At 41.3% G+C, this 21,702-nt stretch overlaps 1 long non-coding RNA gene across 1 annotated transcript; it reads left to right on the forward strand.

Annotated features, from left to right (window-relative positions):
• The first annotated feature begins 4,399 nt into the window (after nucleotides 1-4,399).
• Nucleotides 4,400-20,868, forward strand: LOC139592610 (uncharacterized). The gene is made up of 4 exons (XR_011680057.1): nucleotides 4,400-4,499; nucleotides 7,714-7,802; nucleotides 18,894-18,994; nucleotides 20,725-20,868. It is a non-coding gene; the product is annotated as an uncharacterized lncRNA (long non-coding RNA).
• Nucleotides 20,869-21,702: the final 834 nt, after the last annotated feature.

The following is a 21,702-nucleotide window of genomic DNA, read 5'->3' on the forward strand; positions in this document are numbered from 1 at the left end:
GTCCGGCTTGTTGTCCTTTTTATTTCCTTGTTTGGAAGTGGGAGTGCTGTGTAGAGCTGGGGATGATTTTGCTGATACACTCTGCAGTGCATAGTACATACTCAGAAAGGCTCATTAGAGCTGAAATAAGCACTTCAAGTTGATTGATATGAGCTTGAAGATCCTGCTGAGTTTCCAGATTGAATACACAGGGATTTTTTTTTTTAAGACCAGTAGCATTTGACCTGTCTTGGCAGATTATTTTGAAAAACCCCACACCTTAAACTTTAACACTGCAAGCTACTTGCTTCTTATTTTTACTTTGATCTTTGGTATTTTCAGTCTTTACAACTTAGTCTCACTGTCACTTTTCACAAATCTGTGGCAAAATGTGATTTTTTTTTGTACAGCCTGTAATGAATCAAAAGAACTGATGTTGTTTACTTTTGCCTATTATTTCACCTGTTTAATTAAATAATTAATCGTGATTGAAAATTCAGCAGGTATACCCAGAAATTCTTGTTCTCTTTGAAACAATTGAGAAAATTCATTAATTGCCATCTCACCCAATGGTGCTTCATCAACAAGTCTTTTTTGAATAGAACATAAATGCTGTAGGTTAGGAAACTTATTTCATATGTACTACAGGAGGAAACACATAGTTCAGGAAGCCTTTCATGTTTGATGTCTAAGAAAGGAAGTAGCCACCATGAATTGTGGGCAGTGCTGACTAACTCCAAAATATAAAATTTTCAAATGTAAAGATTTAAGAGATAAACTGTTTTTCCATTAATTTCATAAATGAGTATATAAATTTGGTATGCTGAATTTTTATGCCAGAGTCGCCTGCAAAGACTTGGCCTCAGACCAGTAAGGCAAAATGGAAAGAGAGAGTTAGTTGGGTATCCCTGTGAGCCAGAGGATGATCTCTCAGTTTAAGGACAAAGCAGGTTTAATTTCTGTTGCTGCTCCTTCCTTGCAACACAAACTCATTCCTGGACATTACCATTCTTTCCTCACTCTGCTTGGTGCTGTGGCTGATAACTATTTATGGAATGAACCCAACAGGCTGAGTCTTCTGCTTGACTGATGGTGGTCTTAAAATGGAAGATAGATTGGCAAGCTGATGATATCATTGCTTTTGTGCTGGTGAGTGTAGCTAGCCTTGTGGTTTAATAGCTTGGTGAAGAACAGTTTAAAAATTATTTTTGCTGATCTCTGGGTGCCATTATGAACTTACTTAACTTCTATTCCCATTTCCAGACCATTTAGTTTTAAGACTCTCATGTGGCATTTGTTAATCAGGATGTATATAGAATCAGAAGCAAATGAAAATTAGAATAATGAGAATGGAGTACAAAAAATCTGTGATTTTTCTGTTCATACATTTTCATTTTTATTACAGTAGTGAGATGCTTAATAATGCTTTCAGCTGGTGTAACATATCTTGAGATGGTAGAATTAGTGAGTATTTTGGAAAACCCCAATGACAATAGAAGGATACAGAGTTTTATGACTAGGTAGCAAACTGGAATATCACCTGCATGCTAAGTGCAGCTAAAATAACCTAACTAATGAGATAATATGAGATAACATATGGGAGTAAATAAAAAGGTGTTGGATGGGTGAAGAAATGCCATAAGTTAAGTCCATATATAGTTCAAAAAACATTGCAGTTCTGACTCAGGCTCATGAAATTGTGGAAAGTGAGAGTTAAGGCTGCCTCTGTACTTAATATGCCTTGGTGCCTTTCCAGCAAATATTTTATTATGTGAGCTGTCCCAGAGATTTTGGAATGTGAGAAGCATTGTGGACGTCTCTGAGGGTTCAACAGTGAATTTTTCCCATAGATCTACAAGCAAGGACAAAAGTCCACAGAATGGGGAGAAAGTTCTCCAGTTCCATTTTGGGTCTGTTGTAGACAACCTGTCTGTGCAGTCTGCCCCCCTTGTATTAAGGCATGACTAAAGTGTTTTATTTACAAATTTGGACTGTGGTTAGAATTTGAACAGAAGATCTTAATTTATGTCCCCAGAAAATGTTTAGTCATAGAGAAAGTTACTTTGCTGCCCCTCAGCATAGGCAGTCAGGCAAACCTGCAGTGAAGGCTCTCTTCTTTTTGACTTGGATCAAAATTTTTGATCCTTAAATTTTTGAAATGTAGGCTGGTACCCCATTACTGAGCTATTCTGAGCATTTCTGCCATGCAAATCATTGTTTTCTTCTCCTATGAGACAAAAGCAACAATCAAAGCTTTAAGAGCTGGCATAAAATAAAATGGCTGGTTGGTGCTTTGGATGGTGATGCTAACAGAGGATGAGGCTTTCAGTCTCAGCTCTTACATGCTCCTCCTTTCTTCAGTATCTGAGCGTCTTGCACACCCTAATGATCTGGTTTTATAGCTGTCTATTTTAGAAATGGGAATGTGAAAGTGGGAAAATATGTTGCAGAGCTGGAAGATGATTCCTCTTCTTGCACGTACCTCACCCAGTGCAATGCTCCCAGGGTGTCTCTTCCCATAGCTCCAACTCTTCTGCATGCAGCCCATTAGGTTATTGATTTGTACAGCATTTCCTTTAGGCTGCCATTTTTTTCCTGCATGCTTGGGATGTCTGTTTTCTCATTAACATCAACAGGAATAAACATAACTCCCCAACTTCTTTAGTTGAATTGAGAGTACAAACCAATCTCCCTGGCATCACTGGCTGCTCTGTAGGGATCAGAGTTGATATCTCTTCAATTTAGCTGTTAACTGTACTCTGAAAACAATTTCTTTTGTTTTCACTTTTCTTTTTCTTCTTAGGTTGGAACAAAATACCATTTTATTTACCACTAATATCTCCCAAAACTTAGGGAAAATTAGCAAGGTTATAAAATCTACAGTGTGTGTGGTTTGCTGTTGCAGCTGCACATTAAAGGAAAAGTAATATTAGAAAAGCATCTATAAATTAACACTCTTTGAAAAGTTCCTAGTGCCCAGCACAGTTTCTGTATGTTACAGTCAAAATATGGGCATTCCATTTTTATCACTTCAATCAATTTAAACAGTCTTGCCAGGATCTGAGGGGTCTTTGCTCCAATCTTTTTCTTTATAACATTTTGTAAACTTGTCTCTGTCCTCTGAGGGCTGGAGAAATGGGGTGCCTGAGAGATGTAGAGTCCCCCCAGTGCCTTTGCAAGGGTTGGTAAGGCTGGCTGTCCATATGGCAACCTAGCAGAAGGTCCTGCATCCTGAACAGCTCCACCATGGCTGGTCGGGCTGAAGACCATCATGCCTTCAGTAGGGATGAGATTATCTCCTCCTGGGTGTCTTTGGAGGGTTTGTGCCTTCACTGGAGAGCCTTCATCCCTGTTTCTATCCATCTCACTGGAATGAGTAATTCCCATGCTGGAATAATTGTTTATCCAAACCTCTTCAGCTCGGTTAAGGGCATACTTCAGCATGTTGCAGCATGTTGCTGCCTTCTTGCACTACTAAGAACGAAGAAGAGAAACTTCAGGCAAGTGAGAGGATTTGTGTTAACTCTGTTGCCAAGGAGTTTTTCTTAAATTCTCACCTTCCATAATATCTGAATAAAAATAATATTGCATCTATTAAATCTTCTTACTTTTTCTTCATCAACACTAGGATGAAGCAGTTACAGTCACCAGAAATGCACGAGTGAGGCAGAGATATTAGAGTTGTTCTTGTCCTTCCGTGCCCTGTCCCCTGTGTTTCTTAATCTGCATGTGCAAATTAAACTGAAATTAAACTCTTAATTTATCACCATGTTGTGGTGACAGCAGGCAGGATCAGAACACTTTAAAAACACATAGCACCACATTAACATCAGAAACAGATTCTTCCCCAGAGAGGAGAGAAGATTTTAAAGAATGCAGAAGGATGCCACAGGGCTGTAATCCCTCTCGCTGCACAGAAAACAAGTGATTGTTGTTGAAACACTTGGAGGGGGAGGTGTGTCCAATAATCTGCAGAACATATGTAGGATAAGGCTTTTCCACTGGAGATGAGAACTTGAAATAAACAACATTAGAGGAAAAAAAACAGGGCAAAAGAAAAAAGAGAGGAAAGATGTTGTATGATAATACGTCACTGTGACTGCCCAGAGAAGTGAACTGCTCCAAGGAGCATCCCTTTGGATGCAGATCATCTTTGCTAAGGAGGGCTGCAGGCTCTACCCACCTCCCCCTCCTCTGTTTGCTTGCTATGGTATGCTTTTGCAGGGCTTTGAGCAGCCTCCTTGTCCCTTTGTGGAGTACTAACAGGTATCCCAGGATATGTGAGGGCCATTTATGAAGACAGCCTGTGGTTCAGGTTTAGTAAAGCTCTTAAACACGTGCTTAAGGGATTTGCTAATTTGGATGCTGTACTCTCTGCTGGCTTCCTCCACCTCTTCTGGCTCACTGACTGTTTGGCTCTGCAAGTCAAGTGCTTTAGGATGCTCCTGCCATCAAAAGCTGGGCCCCCTCTTCTCTGCAGCATTAGAAGTGGGGCAGGCACACTAGCCTTGCCTTGACAGGTATGTCTTTTCTCTCTTAATTTGTGGTGGGAGAGGAGCTCGCTGGCCCCATGCTCATCCCAGCAGGTGGGAGCATGCTGCAGCATGTGGGGCCACAGTGGGTCATCCTGTCCTGCTCTCCGGGAGCTGACCACCCATCCCATGGACTCCACTCCAGTGCGGTCACTCCCTGCTCAGAGCAACCTCGTGTTGCAGAGGGTCCCCTACAGGGCTGTGCCTTCTCTTGGTGGCAGTGAGGAAAGGCATGGGAAAAGGCTTCACTTAAATGGTTGTGCTATAGAAACATTTCTGCCTTAAGCTTATTGCTTTTGGGGGGGGTGGGGGGGTGGGTTGCCTTTCCCATGAGGGGGGCAGGAAAGAGATTTCAAAGCCTTTGCAAATATGACAGTTTTAAAGCTTGCTCTCTGGATGAAGGCCTTAGACACCACTTTTGAATGCTGAAATCCCCAATCTTTGAGAGCACTAAAGTGATTTAAAACCCAGGGTCTGAGGGCATTGGCAGGAGTAATTCTCAGGGCTCGTAAGTCACTGTTCTTTTAAATTAAGTTCTACAGCCGTAGGATCTTTTCAATATGTTACCACCCTTGTTTCCTATATTAAACTTCACATTACAAAATCTTCTTAGATGTTTGTATTCCCACAGAGACTGGGTAAAATGGGTTTATTTTTTGCTCTTGCTATGCTTCATCCAAGAGACCCCAGCTGAGAGAAGTTGGAGATCCCCATTTGTTAGGTTTTGTCCAGTCCAGAGGTGCTCCTGCCTGCAGCAGCGACGCTCCGCAGGGAAATACAAACTTGCCAAGCTTTGCTTACCTCAGCCCAGCATGGGGTTCACCTCACTGACTTTGGAGACTGTCCAGGAGAGATGTATTGCCTGGTAGAAGCAGGACACCCATCCCTCCTGCACTGCCTGTGATTTGTGTGCCAGGCCAGGCCCCCTCAGGCTCCTTTGTGAGACAGGTGCTGGTGTTCTCCGTACAGCCACTGCTCCTTCCTTCATGGGAACAGGGCAAGAGCAGAGCCTGTGGCCATGCCAGAGCCTCTTTGGAGACATCTGTACCAACAAGCCGAGGTGCAATTATATTTGCTCTACAGGGATTGGGATGCACACAGGCTTGTGCACCCCTGTCTGAACTGTTGGTTCACTTCATGCAGACTTCCCTTGGGAGAACCTGATTTTGGGTGTTTGGAGAACGTATGCCCACAAGCTAGCACTGTGGCTCAATGTGCCTTTAAAACTGGTGTTTCAGGCCCCCATAAAGAAGTTGATAAAGAAGTCTGAAGTAGTGGGACTGTTTTGTTTGGAGGTTTTCTAATAAGATTGAGGAACTTTGTAAGGGGCAGAGTCGTGACTTCTGTTAAATCAAGCCTCAGATTTGGGTTTTCTATCAAAAAGTGCTGGGGCAGGGCAGACAATACAGGGTTAATTGCTGCAGCTGGGCACTGTTGCCCCGCACAGGGCTGCATTGGAAAAGGAGGGGGACAGAGAGAAAGCTATGCCTGAAACTATTCTGCAAACCAACATTTCTGCGAATTCACCTGCAAGAAGCAAACCACTTCAAGGGCTTCATTGAAGAAAGAAATATTTTTCCCTTAAGAAGCTTTAAAAGAAAGGGCCCTCTTGACAGAAAAGCAATCCTGGTGATTCAGCTGAGCAGGGTGAAAAAAAAAAGAAAGAAATGAAAGTGTTAGCAAAGCCTTGATTATTGGTGACAGAGGAGCATTAGCCAAGTTATAATGGATTGTCAAACTAGGCTCATGTTTGCTTAGCCTCCCAAGTTCTTTGCACTGAATCAACATCTAGCCATCTGGGATGGGAGGTGGGGGGAAGTAGGTTTTTGTTTAAAAAAAAAAGTGAAAATCAGTTGAATTTATGTTTCTATTCTAACAGAAAAAGTGTTTAAAAGGAAAACATACCTTTCAGAATGAAGCATTTGTTTTTGTTCTCTACAAGTGCTTATTTGAATTTATGTTTATTAAAGGGCTTGTAGTTAGTAAATCATGAAGGTTTCCCTTGGTAACATAAAAATAGGTGTCATTGGAAAATTTGTAGCAAGAAAATAAAACTGCCTTTTACCCACTTGGACTTCACTTGACTAGGTCAGATATTTGTAAACCTGGTTTGACTTAAAAGTACATTTCTTTAAGAAAAAAAGTACCATTAAGACAGAAATTTTCCAGGAAGACACACAGAAGTTGCAGCAACAACACCATGAATCATGTGTCCACCCAAGGACACAGCCATTCCCAAGTGGTGGTGCTTACTGACGTGGGAAACACAAAACACTTGAGTATGAAAGCAAGAACAGCTCAGGAAACAAAGACAGATTTTTCTGTAGCACATATAATTAAATTTTCCAGACTTGTCCTTCTGTACACTTATTCAGTCAGTTCTTACATTTAGGACCCCTTGGCTTTGATAGGCACAGCCAGGGTGACCTTTTGTCATTGTATTTGTGTGTGAAAATAACTGTGCCCAGCTTTATACCATGCTGAAACCTGTGCTGGTCAAAAGCCCAGGGGAGCAAACACACAGACAACAGCCAGCTTGAGATGGCTTTGGGTCAGGACCCTGTGCTGATGAAAAAATGAATTATACTTCTGAATGCAAAGTTTTGTCTTTGTCCTGAACCTCTCCCTAAGGGAGCTGGGAACAGTGCAGTTATTTTCACACACTGACAGGAGTGCAGACATAGGAGGAGGCAGGTACAGCCACTGGGATGAAGATTTGACTTTAGCCCTCCAGTCTCAGCCCGGGCTTCTTGAGGGCCAGAGGTTACCATGGATGACTCTGCAGCACAGCTGATAGAAATATTCCACTGAAGGTGCAGCTGATATCTTCAGAGAATTCTATGCCTGTTGGTTTTATCCAGATAACCACCAAGGTTAACTGGTGGGAGGGGTTAATCCCAAGGGATTTCCTTGACAGTCCCTATGCTACTGCATCTGTCTAATTTTGAACAGAAAATCCTGTTGGTGACTGAGTCCCAGCATTTTGTTTTGGTGTTGTATATGTGGACAGATTTAGTAACTTGCAAAATTCAGTACATCATAATCAGTTTCTGGGTCACTAAAGAGACTTGGCAAACTCTTGGTGTACTTTGTAATGTGTTTTTTTCTGCTTTAAGTCAAACCAGAGTAAGAGCCTTGACTTTGAGTGTTCTGATTTATTTCATCTGCTCTTAGAAGATATCTTTTGTTTTGTTGCACATAGGAAAATGAAGACCTTGGTGGAACATTGCACTCACAAAACAACAACAAAAAAGAAGAAACAACTATGAAACAGGAATATTTGAGGACACGGTATGTCAGTCATTTAATTTGCATTCAAATTAAACTATTTTTAAAGTACTATATTCTTTTGAATTCTGATACACTAAAAAAAAGAGGTTTATTCAGCAAGGGTTAACTTTCTCTTGTGCACAAGGATCTAATTCATTTAACTCCCAGTTGAGTTTTTAGCACACAAATGAAGTGTTATGTGGTTATGCTGGAGCACTTGGCATTGGGTGAATTTTTCCCATCGTAATGTTGACTTACCAGCCTCGTGCAGAGCCTGTCCTGTGCCTGGCTGTGCCTGTGCCTGTGTAGCAGAAGGCAGCACTGTGAGCAGCCCCAGTGTAGATGGAGCAGTGCAGCTCTGTGTGCAATGAACGTCCTGCCACCGGGGAGGACAGTGCGTTTCCCTGGGTAAATGTCCTAATCCAAGGTACTCTGCATTTTCTGAACTTCAGTGAGGAGTTCACAGGTCTTTCAGACCTGGAAAGACTAAGAAAATGCTTGTGAAATTTAAACAAAACTGAGCATCTTCACATTCTGTAGGTAGGGTCTTTGGTGCATGCAAATTGCTTTTGGTAGCTGCAGGGACTTTATGCTGTGAAGTATTTTAATGACATTCAAGACCAGGATTGCAGTTCTAATGTAAGGATCACAGAGATTCAGGGGTAATACCAAGCCTAGGCCTGTTTCGTGACACACATTTGCAGTAACTGAAGATGAAAAGTTGGTGTTTGCATGTGGCATGTTGAGTCCTACCCTTGTATATGACATAATAATAGAAATGTAAACAATTCTGTAATGACAGGGGTGTATGTGGGCTTCTTGTTGTGAAAATACGCATTATTGTAAACTAATCCCATTGAGTGAGAAGGGAGGAGACACTAATACTTCATATATCAATGCTGGGCTGGTTTTCATTTACCAGGCCTTCTTTATATTCTTTTGGCAAGGTAAAAGTCTTTGTATGGTTGAAAATATAAATTTCACCTCAGAAAAGGCTCTTTTTACAATGTCAAAATAGCATAAAAGATGCTTGGTGGAGAGAGAGCCAGACTTATTGTTTGCCTTTCCTTGGCCTTTTTTCATGAACAGCTTGTTCTGAAACTATATCAGTATATGGACTGGAGTTATAACTTGGTTTGGACTGTTCTTTTTTGGGAAGAAAGTGTTAATGTTTCCAAAAGAGAGGAACTTTCTTAGGGTGTTGAAGCAACGTAGCACTTGTCTTCTATGAAGTTCTTTATAAATGTGGAACCAGGTATTTACAGTATCTGTGCTTAGCAAATATTTCTTGATTGGGAAATTTTTGCCTACATGGTTGTCCTACAGGCATAGGAAGCCTTTAAAGATATTATGTTTAAAAAAAACCCAAGATTGTAGTTTGTGAAATGAATAGAAATCTTTCTTCTGGTTAAATTTTCAGTTCTGAAAGTTAAATAATTATGACAAGGTGGTGTTAGGTTATAGGTTGGACTCAAAAATGTCATAGGTATTTTCCAGCCTAGTTGATTCTGTGAAGATAGTTTTTTGTGAGGGTTTTAGAGTGGGTCCCATGTCCATTGCATATTCATTTGAATACTCAGTAAACTGAATTTAGCCTGAAAACCTATCCAGTGTGATGGGGTTTTAATTCTCAGTGGTAACATTGCATGCAGGTGTAAAGTAAATGAAGGGAATAAGTAAAAAGTAAATGAAGGGAGTAAAAATTACATCTGTTTTTGACCAGACAGTTCTGTGTTTACAGCTAGTCACTCATCATACTTGCATTTTCATGTGTTTTGTTTTCAGTGTTAACTTAAAAGAATATGAATCATGCAGAGAGCAAAGATTGAGGTAATTTTCCTGAATATTTTACTGTAGGATTCACTGACCACTTGCCCTCAGCAGTATGAAAATCTTCTCATTACCTTTAGGCTGTTGTGTTGTGAAAGGCTGCAGTATAACGTGTGCATCCTGCATCCTGATTTCTCCATGGAGTAATCCAAAAAGTCCTTGAAAATGTAGAATGCTCCCTTTTAAATGTCACAGTACTTTGGAGTCACTGTCTGCTTAATAAATCTCTGTCCATCCCCCCTTACTGATAAATTATCAGTGTTTGACATAGAAGTACACTTTAACTATTTTTGATTTCAGTATTAGGCTATGGATGATGATTTGGAGTGATGCTTTGGATCTGGAGAAAAAAAAAGGGAATAGAAAATGCTTTGACTTTGGTCATTATCAGTGTTATATGGCAATATTCACCTGCTTCAAGATTTTGCTGTAGAGTGGAAATTAAGTCTTTGCTAAGTGGGAAAATGTTCCTGAATTATGGAAGGTCAAAACCTGTTAGAAAAATGAATGGCAGCAAGCAGCCTGACGTTAAATTACACTGTTGATGGGGAGGAGGATGCATCTAGTTTTCCTTCTCTAAAAGCTAACTGCAAACCCATGTGCTATTTTAGCCACTAAAAGCTTCTCTGAGCACAGCTTGTCATAGAATTATTCTTACTTTCATTTCAAGCTGCATTCTCTTCTGAAAAAGACTTATATGTAGATGAACCTGCTTGGCAAGGGGTACTTACACCCAGATCCATCAGTAACTTCAGTGCTCAGCATCTCTACATCTGACTAGTAAGCTTCTAGCACAGGAAACAGAAAAAAGAAACCCACCTTAGAGACTTAAGTTCCATATTCAGTGAATAAACGGAAATCAGTGTATGAGAATGGGATAGGTTATTGCAAAATGTTGTCCATAAATGTCAGTAATGAGAATTGCTAAGAACTACAAAGAAATAACATAACCACAAACCATGTAGTAGATGGAAAACAGAGATGCTCCATAGACATATCCAGAAGGCTTAGATTTTGGAACAAACTTTGTTGGGGAGTTGCCGAGTTGCTGACACTGAGGTCTTTCAAGAAGAGATTAGACAGAATCTAGAAGGGACAGTCTGGGCACATTGAAGCTTGATTCAAAAAAAAGGCAGCAGACATTTAATGGGATGAAATCACAGAAATATCATGCTGGAAAAGATTTCAAAAGATTAACTTCTTTGGTCCTGCTATGGACATACCAACAACATGATTGCAATAATGATTGGCTCTGGCTATTTTGTGAACATGCTGATATTGGAAATCCACGAGCAATTCAAAATAATTGGGATGTTTTTGAAACCAAATGTTGATTTTTTTTTCTTCTGAGCTAGAAGATTAATACACTATGAATTAGTGGTAAACCCCTTGCTGTATTGCACCTAGTGACTTTTGGTGTCTCTAAACTGGGGAGGAGAACATTGTCTTCATGAACTATTGTGTAAACAATAAGTATTAACATACATAAAAAAAATTACCAAACTTATGTCTACAAATGGTATAATTGGAGGCTAGACTGTCCTCAGCTAGTTGTATGAACAGAATGTCCTCTTGCATCCCTTTTAAAAGTTGTGTATTTATTTTTCAGCTGTATGCTTCAGATGAGTTCCACATGTACTCCAGATTTAACAAATTTATCATTGGTGCCTTATTATCACTTGAAATTGCTTCACAGTTAGGTCAGATCCAGAATTCTCATTTGTTTTTCATAGCATGGATCACATTTTAAGACCAAGTGTCTTGTGTATCTCTTCTCTTCCCATTCTGCAGTTGTGAAACACCCTTGTGGTATGGATAGTTATTACATCCATGGAAAAGTGAAGTTAGGAAAGTATTTCATGCAACTTTGACTTCATAACAGTTCAACATCTGGGACTGGGGAGAGCCAGCATTTTGTGACTGTCCAGTTCTCCATTTCTGAGGCCATTTCTGAGAACATCTGACAATGTTATTTTATAGTGTTTGACTTCTAACTTGTCTGTCTGAATACATTATTGGTTGTTTCTAAGGATTCTGCCTTCCCTGAGTGCTCTATCACTTTTCCATCTCTCTTGTGTTCTCTGCTGACAAGGCCAAAGCTAGAAAGCAGTGTGAAAGGCAGCACGCTCCAAGTCACAGGTTACTGAGACTGTGTCTGAGTTCAGGGGCAAGAGGAGAGAGTCCACAGGCCAGTGCAGTCTTTAACTCCAGGAAACTGGAAGAAGGTCTGGTCAAGTATTCCTCCCTATCTCTGCTTTTTGAAAAAAGATTTAATTTCCAGCCAAACACCTACCTCTAAGGAAACTGGTTGTTTTTTCTGGAAATTACCAGTACAGAGCTGGTGCTGTAGCTCTGCCTGTACTGGGTCCTGCTTGCACCCCAAGAGAGTTGTTGGTGAGAGAAGATGGAGTACATCCCAGGAGAAGTCTTCAGGGCATCCTTCCACTGAGAGACTTCAGGCTGGCTACAGCTGTATTGTGCAGCCCCAGAGGATTTTCAGGGGTGTGTAGGGACCTCCCTCTTCCTTTCCATACAGGGTATTCTAGTGGGTTCTCCACTCTTTTGAAGATGATTAACAACATGAGAGACTCCCTCCATGCCCACTTAGGGCCATTTTCTGGCTCTGCTCAATAAAATAGGCTAGCCAGGATGAATGTATTTTAATAAGCCAATTTAACCTATGGGGTTTGTATGCATTTAATATTTCTCTCCCTTTTTCCTCATGAAGAGGTGCTGCCTGCTCATTGTTTGTAATTAGAAAGACTCTTTGAGGATGGCTTAAGGGATTAAACTGACCGAGTTTATTTTGTTTGGTCATTAGGATTGTTCAGAACACAATATAGATGTGAACGTTACCAATCCAAAATGAGTGTTCTGTTGAAATGATTACAACAATGGCAATTGAGTAAGCTCTGCCAGATATATTACTGCATTTTTATTTTTACACACTTATTTACAGTACAGCCATTGTCACAGATAGGTTGCAGGACTGGGTGGATGACTGGTCTGGCCCCAGAGGGCATTTCTCATGTGCCTGCCTTGTTGAAACCCTCAGAGGCTAAAGAGCATTCCTGCATGGCTTGTACCAGGGCATCCCAAAGCAAAGATGTGCTGCCAGCTCTACTTCAGCATATAGCAGCTGGGAGCACCACCATGCCCCTATCAGGTGAGGCTTCTCTCATAGGAATACATTTCACAAGCATACATTGAAATATAAATTGAAATATAAAACATTATGGACTCTGGCTAAAAATACACCATTTTGACCAATATGATACAGAGGTTGTATTGGGATGTCAATGTTTCATAAAATCCCTATAGGAGCTCCCTCAGTCTTTCATAAAATCCCTATAGGAGCTAAAAGTAAAGGTTCTCTTGGAAGCGTGATGGGTGGGGAAAAAGCATTCTACATTTCAGCTGTTCTTTAATGTGGATATTATGGGAGGAGATGCCATTGTCAGGTAGAAGGTTCTTAGAAGGCCAAACGCACTGTGAAAATCTGTTTCAGTACTAACATGGAAGCATGAATTTAGTTGCTCAGTGGTTACTCACCAGTTTTGAAAAAAACAAAGAAATTGTTTCCAGGTTCAAATTAGACAAAACATTGTGAGCTCTGTGACACACTGGACCTCAATTTTATGGCAAGAACTTCCAGTTTCTTTGGCAGTTCAAAGCAGAGCTCTACAGTGCACTGAAAGTTTTGTGGCAGCTTCATAAACATTCCCAAACTCTGCAATATATCGAGCAGTGAGCAATTTGATTGCACATATTAAGTAGATTGAAATTGCTCCTTGGATATAGATTAAATGAGGCTTGATCTGGGGTTTTGGCATGGTGAAGATGGAAGGAGCTTGAAACAGAGAAAGGAAGATCTTCTGTGTACATTGAAGCCAGAGGATTTGGAAGAGGGGTTTTGGGGATTTAATGAATACAAGCTCCCCCTATTTTTTCTACATTTGTTGTGAGGACTAGTTTTGTCTGCTGGATGATGGGTGGGCAGGAAGTGTAGGGTGTATTCTGGGTGAGCTGGAAGATGAGTGAGTGCAGAAACAAGAGGCTGGGCCCAGCATGCCAGATCCAGACAGGGCTGTTCTACTTGGATGGATCTCTTCTGGGATGTTGCAGCACATAAGGTAAGGTAGCCATTGGAACAGTTTCTGGGCAGTGTTTGCTAACATAGATACTCAAAATGACAAGTCTGTTGAAAGCTGAAATACGTATTGAAATGGTTTTCTTCTCTCTTTTGGACCAAGTGGGTTTTTTAGATGATAACTGGAGTATTAACCAGTGCAATTCCAGGGCAAAGAACTTTCAAATTTGATTATTTCTAAATATTGGGAACTTTCTGTCATGTGATTCAGTGCCGTCAATGGCTTATCTGAACCTTTTGTTGGGGTCTGTAACTGGAGACAAGACCATTTTCAAACTCAATATATTTCACCTGATTAGAAGCAGGGTTCAAAAATTTCTCCTCTTCTCCACAGTCAAATAAGGAGGGGATGAAGATAAAACTAGTCCAAGTATTATCTCAAACTAAAGAATACTTTGCCTTTTGTTTGATAATGAGACTGTGTTTTGTAAGGCAGACTATGGGAACAAAGGTAGTCAGGAGTAACTGTGGAAGTGCAAATAAGTATGTCTGCAATTGAAGAGTAGCTGGATAATATCCATCTCATAATAGTCCAAGATATGGCAGAGGAAATTGCAAGTCTGGTAGAAAGGATTTTTCATAACCTGTGAAGTCCAGCACTTTATGTTTGGAGGATAATGCCTGTAGCACCCACTGTTACAGAAAGCAAAAAATGATCTGGGCAGCTCATTAGTGTCACCTCAGTTGTGTGTAGAGATTTGAAACAATAGAGAACAAAGAAAGGCAAGTGGAGAATGTAAAAATTAAAAGCAACAGGAGTTTTTCAAAAGTGAATTGTACCAGGTTAGATGATGTTTCTCTTTTACAAGGTAATTCCTCTGCAAAGGAAGTGAAATGTTGAGATTCAATATAGCAGGGCTTCAGTGCCACTGAGCTGTGTAGGAGTCTGAAAGAACCTGAGGGAGATGGGAATTTGTAGGCAGACTCTCAAGTGGTAGAGAACAGTTTTAAGAAGAGGGCACAGAGTTGCCCCCTGAAAGGGCAAGGGTTGAGCTGGAGCCACGGTGTTCCTCCTGTAGCAGCTGGAAAGTGTTCCTGTTTAGTTGTGCCATTGATAACTTTGTCACCAGATGTCACAGCATGCTAAAGCACAGGCTGAGGATGCCAGCTGGGCAGTGTTGTTCCCTGCTGAAAGAAGGTTGGAGTAATATCCTGGCAAAACCAGATGGACCTTCAGGATGGTGTGTGAGCAGTTGGACAAAGTTGGACAGCAAGGCAAAGGGCAGGGGGAAGGAAGCTAACACCTCAGTACACATTCTTTCGATGAGACATCCTAACATAACCTCCTACGATGAATAACAGCTGCTTGCTTTATTAAAGAGATTTAATTAGGTTATCCCAAGCTACTGTTTCTCATACTGTGTCAACCGAGTTTCATGTAGAGTTGGCTGGAGTTACTCCAACAGTTAGAGGTGGATCAGGCAATTTGTTCTGGGTACGCTTGCTTTTTGTTCTGCAGAAGTTAAAGGTGCTTCCTAAAAAACACATTTTCTAAGAATTAATATATCTAGGTGTTTGGAGGGTAGTTTAATATACACTGGTAAAAATATTTCAATATTAAAAAACACAATAATCTTATCTATATGCATACATGCTGGATTTATATAGTCTAGCTAGTATTTTTTAAAGTTAAATAGAATGATGATAAGGCATTTAATAAATATTATCATGTCTCTATTCGCAGCTCTAGCACAGGAGGTTTTTAGAGGTAGATTGTTGAGACCTACTTTGCAGTGACTATGACAAGTTAGTGTTGGGCTGGGGAATCACTCTAGAGAAAGTTTTTGAACTTGGGTCAGTTTAATTAACTTACAATTCCAAATAAATGTGTCAGCCTATGTGGCATATGTTTCAGAAAGCCCAATCAGCCAGTTTATACTGACTCTGGGAGTAGATATACAAATTAAAAAAAAAAAAAAAGAACAGATTTAGGTGCTGAACATCAGGCATCTGATACTACTTTTTATCTGTCTTGCTTTAGTTTCTTCTTAATGTGATATCCCAAGTTGCAAACCAAGATTATCTTGACTTTTTCCTTTGCTTTTTTCAACACAAAATTCTTGCTGGCTTCCATTCAGCAGTGCTTTGGACAGAGCTAGGGCTGAGAATAGAATGATTAAGCCTCGGTCAGAACCTCTCTTGCTTCTTTGTGACTTCCAGAACTCCATTCTGAGTCACTCAGATGCACCTCCAGCACCAGGAAATTAATCATCTGCTGACAGAGGGAGAGTGAAAAGTCATTAGTTTTATAGGAGCTTTTCCCTCTTGAAATTCCATTGCTGTTTGACTCTTTCTGAGAGATGATGTTGAAACTGAGGATAAATTCAGTTTTAGCATTTTCATATTCTTTGCAGTCACTGCCAGGAAAAGCGCTCAAGTCTTATGCAATAATGGCCTGGACTCCTTTCAACGTTTGCTGTGGTCGTCACGGCACTGTCATGATCTCAGCTCCATACATCCCGAGTGCTGGATGCAATCTGCTTGGGGAGGCTGCTCTGCACAGGGCTGAAACTTCAGAAGCAGTCACAGAATCATAGAAAGCCCTGAGCTGGAAGGGACCCACATGGATCATCAAGTCCAGCTCCTGGCCCTGCACAGAACCATCCCCAAGAGTCACACCATGTGCCTGAGGGTGTTGTCCAAACACTTTGTGAACTCTGTCAGGCTTGGAGCTGTGACCACTCCCCTCTGAAGCCTGTTCCAGAGTACAACCACCCTGTGGCTGTGAAACCTTAAACTAATACCCAGCCTCCCCTGACACAGCTTCATGCCCTGCCCTCAGGTCCAGTCTGAGTGTTGTATTTGCAGGAACCCTCCCATGTGGCGCTGGTCCAGAAGGATGGAGTGGCTCTATGTGCAGCACAGGCACGGCACAGGCACAGCAGTGTTCCCACCCCTGGGCTGCCCCTCCTGGCACTGTGGCAGCCTCGCCCAGCAAACAGCAAACAGTGCTGCAGGCTGTGGGCCCCCGATGCAGCAGCCCACAAAGGCTTGCTCATGTGCCTTCACGTAGCACAGCCTTCCTTTCCACCCAGTGTCTTGGTGCTCCTGTTGATCCTTTTGTATACGTGGGCTTTTGGTATCCCCACAGCTCCTGGGAGATGCAGATGGCAAGAAGCAGGCTCTTCTTATATGTGTCCCCCTCTATTGTTTAGAGCACCATCTAAGCACCTGACTGGTTTTATTTTAATGTAGACACATACACAGTGTGATTCAGAATTCACCTTTGACTCTCCAGTTTTTAGGGAAGGCTGCCTTGTGCAATAATTTTCAAGAAGTTGCAGTGGCTTTCCCATTCCCCTCAGACTGCTCATTCCAGAAGGAGATGGTGTTGGCTAATGGCTGGAACATTGTAGCCTTGTCACCTTGTTTATAGCACCTCTCTCTTGCTATCCGTATGACCTACAGCAGGGCGGCTAAGCTGTTTCTTTATCATTTTTACTGTCTGTGAAAGAAGGTTAAAAAACCACCAACTCTGTGGGACGCTGTAAAGCTTTAATGGCTCAAAAGTACTTTGAAATGATCAGGTAAACAATTGCAAATAAATGCTCAGACAGTTATTCAAATTCTCTAATTCTCTTCTGACGCATGATGTCTGGCTACTTTGAAGTGTCCTTTCTGTGTTTGTTTGGGGTTTTTTAGTAGCTAAATTGCCTTAGCATGGAGAAACAAGAATAGTTCGTGCAAACACAAAACCCCTGAAAATGGAAAGAAACAGTGCTTGTATGAGACAGGAAAAGAATGACTCAGTAATTAGTTTTTGGAAGAGAGCATTTGATAGGGAAAGTGGATAAATTTAAAGGTCAGTCTTGGTTACAAAATAATATTCAGATTACTTAATATAAGACCAATTTTTCTGTTGTTTCATCCCTATGAGGCAAAATGCTTGCAGTTATTTAGGCAGCAGACTCTTCCCTTAAGAAATTCAAGCAATGCAAAGGATATTTGCCTCTCCCTCATTGAAAGCATATTTCCACAACCTCTCACCTCTCTCTCCAACCTCAGGGTTACTACATGGAAAATATAATGAGAAGGAAACTTAATATAGTCTTTGTCTTCAAACTTGTAGAATTGTGTTACCCAAAGGAATCAGTACTTTGTGATTTATGACTCCTCTATTTTGTTATGAAGAAATGTTAGACATCTTTAATAGGTTAAATATCATGTTATCCAAGTTTGGCTGCTGATTGCAACATGCTCGCCCTTTATTCCCTGGAAGAATTTGCTGAATACCTTTCTGTAACTTTCCACATTGCTATCAGCTTTGCAGTGCAGTGCCTTATTTGTATAATGGGAAGCTTTTCCAGTTGTCTGGGTAATTGTACCATCTGAGGGATATTACCCTGCTTTGTAGCATGCAGATTCTTCTGATTGGTTTCCTATGTTAATAAAGCCTTTCATTTTTCTATTAAGAAATCTCCAAACCTGATTTAAGCTAAATGCATAGTATGTTCTTCTCTTCTCAGAGGGGTCCCACACAGCCCTTGACTGCACTTCCATTAACACCAAGAAAAATTCCTTTTCTGCTTGAAAGGGAGTAAGTGATAAAGTGCTAAAGTGCTGTTGGGGTGTTGGTGATAGTATCAAGCTGCACAGCATTTTTAACAGATAATACTGAAACATGAGGCAAACCTACCAAAAAAAAAAAAAAAAAAGGAAAAAGAAAAAAGAGAGAGAAAAGACTCAAAATAATTTAAACTGAAATGTTGTGTAAGCCAATGACAGGACACCAAGCCAGGAATCAAACAGGTCTGTGCTCTGCTCTCCCTTTTGCCTGGAAATCATGTTCCAAGTCAACAGTTTAGCCAGGATATAAACCAACTTTTTTCTTGGGAGACAAGGAGTGAAGCTCTAAGTACTGCAACTGGTTGACTGTGGGAATGTTGCCTGATTGTCTCAAGGTGCAAAGTTTTTAAGTGTTATCTTTACATTATGTCTAATTTAAAATACAAAACTGACTGGTAAAAAGAACATTTGCTGCTCGGTCATGCCACTTCCTTCAAATTTCTTTTCAATTTGCATTTGGTTATTAGAGCAAAAATTAATATTTTTAGAAGTTTGGGGTGAAAAAAAACCCCAAAATAATCACCAGGATAGTACTATATTACTGAATCATAACTTTGCTCTTCCAGGAGAGCTCGTGGCAAGAAACGGACGTATTACTCCAGGGAGATGGCAGTGGGAAGCCTTTCCCCTTTCCTTCATCTCATGGAAACGCACTTCTGTATGGATGGTAGGTGTCACTTTCTGCAAGAAGGAAAGAAGTCACCTGAACAGAGAGCTGAGCTGAAGCCTGGTCTGAGAGCATATGGGTTCTGTGCAGCCTGTCGGCCTTAGTCCTGGAGGAAGATGTGTAAGCTTGAGCCTTCACAGCTGATTTCTTCAGATTCTTCCACAAATGAAGATTCTACTGCTCAGAAATTGGAGGTCTAAAAAGTCTGCTTCCTTTTGCGTACTCTGAATAAGTGATCTCTTGCTTTTCAAGAGCATGGTGACTTGTCATTCCAGTATGGTAAAACATGCTGTTGCTTTTCTCTAAAGGTTGTAAAAAACTACAGTGACCTAAAAGCCCAGAAGGTGACAAGTCCTATGAAAATGAAAAGATGAAAACAATAGAGTATTGCAAATCTCCTTTTGTTTAGTTGAGAAAACATGTTTAGGAGCCAGAGGGTGCTGCAGTTGTACTGGAGGCTTAGATTGCAAGAACAGGAGTTGTACAAATTTACAGAAACTTTCAGCATGTGCTTTTGTCCCATTGGAACAGCTGCTGGTATATGTGTTGAACGGGGATTGGATTATACCTGTTCTCTAAATTAAGTACATGCTTAACTGCCTAGTTTGATCAGGGTCTTAGTGGCCTGGATATGATGAGAAGTACCTCAGATCCAAGGGTGTGCAAACAAGCTAGAGAATTATATTAAGAAATCTGAATTTAGGATACAACAGATTAAAATTCCTCTGAAAAAAGTTATGCAGAGAACAAGTAAAAAATGAATGTGACTTCACAAGGGACCACTCAAAAAACCTGAGGTTAGCAAATGAACTCTGGAAATGGAAAACAGAGGTGGCAGCTACGCAAGAACATAATCTAAGTTACTGCTAGCAGGAAAAAAATGAGAGTTAAGAGCCATGATGAGTTAAAACTGGGCAAGGCAAAGCAATTCAGGGATGAGGAGGGGCATTTATAAGCATTTTAATGGTACCATGTGCAAACGTGAAATGGCCTGATAATCACTGAGAGGAAAGTAACCCAAAACCTTCCACACTGCAGATACTGAATTTGCTTTTCAAGCTATGCTAGCAGCCAGATAGGGGTTTCAAGTAAAGTATCTACTGATCAAAACAGAAGAAAGATATCTCAAAACCGGAGTGCTTAAAAATCAGCAGATGGGAGTGTGTGCATCAGACAGTCTCCAGTTTATAAATAAACAGGCAATAGGGAAAATCATGGGTAAAAAAAATGAACAATACTTCTACTTTCTTGAAGCTTGGGACCCCTGAAAATTTCATCCAAAAAATGTCACTCCTGCCAAGGCTGGTACAGCCTTCCAAGATACTCTTCTGCCTAGCATGGCTATAGCAACAAAATGAGTCACAAGTTGCTGTGGGGAAATTGTTTTTTGACCACTTGGAATATGTGTCAGTGAACCACTTGTGACAGCATCTATGGCATTCACATCTCTGAACTCACAAAGCCCTCTGAAGCATCCCTGGGATCCCACACTGAATCTCCATCCAGTTGTCTAGTTGTTTGCCATCTCTTATGTGGCCATCGGCATGACAGCATTTTTCAGATTAATAAAAAAAGGATGTGACGACCAGTTGGAAGGGCAAAACTTGGTGTGTATAATCCTGTGGCCACCAAAAGTAACAGTGAAACATGGTCTCTGTGTAGTTTTTATGCTCATGGCTTCAATGGAAATGTGTGTCCTGGTGTTTCTTCACCTTTCTCTGTTCTTTAAGGAGTCTTCAGGCATGGCAATACAAAGACAGCCACACATCCACCCACCACCAGTGAATGAGGGAGCTGGAAGCTCTGGGACAAGGAGATGGCCTAAAGACTAAAAAGAAGGCGGGTGAGGCTGGAAGTGCCATGGCAGGGAGGACACAAGGAGGAGTAGGCTGGGCAGAGAGGAGATGTGGGTAGGGTGTGTTGGGTCTCCAGTTCAGATTGGGTTGGGAGCCGTGGTGATGTTCCTCAGGATCTAAATCCAGCACTGCTGGCATGGGGAGGCCTGAGGGGGCCTGGCCAAGGAGGTGGAAGGGACAGACCTTGATGAAAACAAGCTGAAGTACAGCATGTTGAGGCAAGGCTGTGAGAGAGACCCACAACTGCCTTAAGGATCTGCAAACCAGTGAGATTTCTGAGTTCACAATTTCTCTGCTGCCAGCAGATGCCTGGAAATTAGCATGTCCACACTCCAGGAGAGCTCTGACAACCTACTCAGACCACTCTTTGCTTCTCCTTGCTCAGATGCAGAAGGCTGGCAATGGTGTAGGCAGTGGAGATCAAGATGATTTGCTGCCACTGCTCATTAGGTAGTGCCATCCACCCTGTGTGTTGAGACACAGAAAAATGTACTGCTTGGTAATGGCATTCAGGCCCCATGTGTCCCTGGAAGTTGTACTTGCAAGGTCTAAAATGAAACAGCATGGATGATTTTAGTTCTGGGTTTCTTCAGCAGTATTTTGGGAGAAACCTTAATATCCTGTTTTGAACAGAATTTCTGTGCCTAATTTCCTGGCTTTACTTCCCTACCACACTCTTTCTGCAGGCTACTTGAGTGGAAATGTTTCCTCCTGAACTTCCTCCTTCCAGCTGTACCACTCTGCTTTAGAGTATGATGGATTCTTCCTTCTCAGCACCTGAGTCCAGCAAGAAGCACCAGGAGACAAGGCAGGTGTGTGGTGTTGTGTGTCAGCTGTGCCCAGCATGGGCAG

Source organism: Agelaius tricolor, unplaced genomic scaffold (genome assembly GCF_023055355.1).
Source record: "Agelaius tricolor isolate 1412-34295 unplaced genomic scaffold, bAgeTri1.0.p SCAF_8, whole genome shotgun sequence".
NCBI classification, from domain to species: Eukaryota; Metazoa; Chordata; class Aves; order Passeriformes; family Icteridae; genus Agelaius; species Agelaius tricolor.